Raw genomic sequence first — 3,680 nt, 5'->3', positions numbered from 1 at the left:
AGAGAGAGAGAGAGAGGGAGAGAGAGAGAGAGAGTTAGGGAGAGAGAGAGAGAGAGAGAGGGAGAGAGTTAGGGAGAGAGAGAGAGAGAGAGAGAGTTAGGGAGGGAGAGAGAGAGACAGAGAGTTAAGGAGGGAGAAAGAGAGAGAGAGAGTTAGGGAGAGAGAGAGAGAGAGAGAGGGGAGAGAGAGAGAGAGAATGTGAGAGTGATTGAAAAGAGAGAGAGAGAGAGAGAGAGAGAGAGAGAGAGAGAGAGAGAGAGAGAGAGAGAGAGAGAGAGAGAGAGAGAGAGAGAGAGAGAGAGAGAGAGAGAGAGAGAGAGTTAGGGAGAGAGAGAGAGAGAGAGAGAGAGTTAGGGAGGGAGAAAGAGACAGAGAGTTAAGGAGGGAGAAAGAGAGAGAGAGAGTTAGGGAGAGAGAGAGAGAAGGAGAGAGTTAGGGAGGGAGAGAGAGAGGGAGAGAGAGTTAGGGAGGGAGAGAGATAGAGAGTTAGGGAGGGAGAGAGAGAGAGAGAGAGAGAGAGAGAGAGGGAGAGAGGGAGAGAGGGAGAGAGAGAGAGAGAGAGAGAGAGAGAGAGAGAGAGAGAGAGAGAGAGAGAGAGAGAGAGAGAGAGAGAGAGAGAGAGAGCAACACAATTAGACCAAATAATGAGAAAACAAAAATATAATTACTTGACACATTGGAAAGAGTAGAGCAGAATACCTGACCACTGTGACTGACCCTAAACAGAGAGTACACAGTAGCAGAATACCTGACCACTGTGACTGACCCTAAACAGAGAGTACACAGTAGCAGAATACCTGACCACTGTGACTGACCCTAAACAGAGAGTACACAGTAGCAGAATACCTGACCACTGTGACTGACCCTAAACAGAGAGTACACAGTAGCAGAATACCTGACCACTGTGACTGACCCTAAACAGAGAGTAGCAGAATACCTGACCACTGTGACTGACCCTAGAGATAGCAGAATACCTGACCACTGTGACTGACCCTAAACAGAGAGTACACAGTAGCAGAATACCTGACCACTGTGACTGACCCTAAACAGAGAGTACACTGTAGCAGAATACCTGACCACTGTGACTGACCCTAAACAGAGAGTACACAGTAGCAGAATACCTGACCACTGTGACTGACCCTAAACAGAGAGGACACAGTAGCAGAATACCTGACCACTGTGACTGACCCTAAACAGAGAGTACACAGTAGCAGAATACCTGACCACTGTGACTGACCCTAAACAGAGAGTACACAGTAGCAGAATACCTGACCACTGTGACTGACCCTAAACAGAGAGTACACAGTAGCAGAATACCTGACCACTGTGACTGGCCCTAAACAGAGAGTACACAGTAGCAGAATACCTGACCACTGTGACTGACCCTAAACAGAGAGTACACAGTAGCAGAATACCTGACCACTGTGACTGACCCTAAACAGAGAGGACACAGTAGCAGAATACCTGACCACTGTGACTGACCCTAAACAGAGAGTACACTGTGGCAGAATACCTGTCCACTGTGACTGACCCTAAACAGAGAGTACACAGTGGCAGAATACCTGACCACTGTGACTGACCCTAAACAGAGAGTACACAGTAGCAGAATACCTGACCACTGTGACTGACCCTAAACAGAGAGGGACACAGTAGCAGAATACCTGACCACTGTGACTGACCCTAAACAGAGAGTACACAGTAGCAGAATACCTGACCACTGTGACTGGCCCTAAACAGAGAGTACACAGTAGCAGAATACCTGACCACTGTGACTGACCCTAAACAGAGAGTACACAGTAGCAGAATACCTGACCACTGTGACTGACCCTAAACAGAGAGTACACAGTAGCAGAATACCTGACCACTGTGACTGACCCTAAACAGAGAGTACACAGTAGCAGAATACCTGACCACTGTGACTGGCCCTAAACAGAGAGGACACAGTGGCAGAATACCTGACCACTGTGACTGTCCCTAAACAGAGAGTACACAGTGGCAGAATACCTTGCTACTGTGACTGACCCAAAATGAAGGAAATCTTTGACAATGTACAGACTCAGTGAGCATAGCCTTGCTATTGAGAAAGTCTGCTGAAGGCAGATCTGGCTCTCAAGAGAAGACAGGCTATGTGAACACTGCCCACACAATGAGGTGGAAACGGAGCTGCACTTCCTAACCTCCGACCATATTAGAGACACATACTTCCCTCAGATTACACAGACTCACAAAGAATTACCATAGTGTGCCATCACAGCAGAAATATGTGTGACCTGTTGCCACAAGAAAAGGGCAACTAGGCAACCTGTGAAGAACAAACACCATTATAACCTATATTTAATATCTACTTAACTTGCTCTGGCAATGTAAATGTCACATCTTGACCATAGTTTGCTTTGTATGTTTCTATGTTTTGGTTGGTCAGGGTGTGATCTGAGTGGGCATTCTATGTTACATGTCTAGTTTGTCCAGTTCTATGTTCGGCCTGATATGGTTCTCAATCAGAGGCAGGTGTTAGTCATTGTCTCTGATTGGGAGCCATATTTAGGTAGCCTGTTTGGTGTTGGGTTTTGTGGGTGATTGTCTCCTGTGTCAGTGTTTGTACCACACGGGACTGGTTTTGGGTTTTCACTTTTATTGTTTTGTAGTTTGTTCATGTATCGTTTTTCTTATTAAAAAACCATTAACTTCAGCCACGCTGCGTATTGGTCCACCTCTCTTTCAACAGAAGAAAGCCGTTACAGTAAACATATGTTTCCCAAGCCAATAAAGCCCCTTAAATTGAAATATAATTGAGAAAGAGAGAGAGAGAGAGAGAGAGAGAGAGAGAGATAGATAGAGAGAGAAAGAGAGAGCGAGACATGGGGGTGAGATTAGCGTGTGTGTTACAGAGAGGAGCAATCTATTTGAAATAGGGTCAAGTGATTTATCTCGAGACAAATTGAGAAAGAGACCCAGATATAGAAAGAGGAGATGGTGATGTGCAGCGCGCGTGTGTGTGTGTGTGTATGTATGTGTGTGTGTGTGTGTGTGTGTGTGTGTGTGTGTGTGTGTGTGTGTGTGTGTGTGTGTGTGTGTGTGTGTCTGTGTGTGTGTGTGTGTGTGTGATCCTAGAATTAGATATGACTGTGAGAATGAGGCTTTTGCCTGTTCACTGAACTGCACAGCCTCCCAACAGCAAGAGTCATTAGCCCTAGATGTTAATTGGCTATACACACACACACACACACACACACACACACACACACACACACACACACACACACACACACAGAACCTACCGTGTGTGTCGTTTGAGTGACTGAACCAGCCAAACTTCCCTTTCTTCTTGTCTGACAGATCCCCCAGGGTCGCAACTTAGGAAGAGAGAAACATTATGTTATAACGACCCTAACCCAGTCCATTCTGTTATAACAACCATAACCCAGTCCATTCTGTTATAACAACCCTAACCAAGTCCCTTCTGTTATAATGACCCCAACCCAGTCCATTCTGTTATAACGACCCTAACCCAGTCCATTCTGTTATAACGACCCTAACCCAGTCCATTCTGTTATAACAACCCTAACCCAGTCCATTCTGTTATAACGACCCTAACCCAGTCCATTCTGTTATAACAACCCTAACCCAGGACATTCTGTTATAACAACCCTAACCCAGTCCCTTCTGTTATAATGACCCTA

General features: G+C 45.9%; 1 protein-coding gene across 1 annotated transcript in view; it reads right to left on the bottom strand.

The window, feature by feature from the left end:
- LOC139399599 (voltage-dependent L-type calcium channel subunit alpha-1F-like) overlaps nucleotides 1-3,337 on the bottom strand; it is a gene marked incomplete at its 3' end in the record, with an annotated part of 32,981 nt that extends 29,644 nt beyond the window's left edge. Inside the window, exon 1 of the mRNA XM_071144960.1 lies at nucleotides 3,279-3,337. The remainder of the gene's footprint in view (nucleotides 1-3,278) is intronic.
- Nucleotides 3,338-3,680: the final 343 nt, after the last annotated feature.

This window comes from Oncorhynchus clarkii, unplaced genomic scaffold (assembly GCF_045791955.1).
Source record: "Oncorhynchus clarkii lewisi isolate Uvic-CL-2024 unplaced genomic scaffold, UVic_Ocla_1.0 unplaced_contig_7529_pilon_pilon, whole genome shotgun sequence".
Lineage (NCBI taxonomy): Eukaryota > Metazoa > Chordata > Actinopteri > Salmoniformes > Salmonidae > Oncorhynchus > Oncorhynchus clarkii.
The sequence above is the reverse complement of the archived record's forward strand: the minus strand, read 5'-3'. Positions and strand labels throughout refer to the sequence as shown.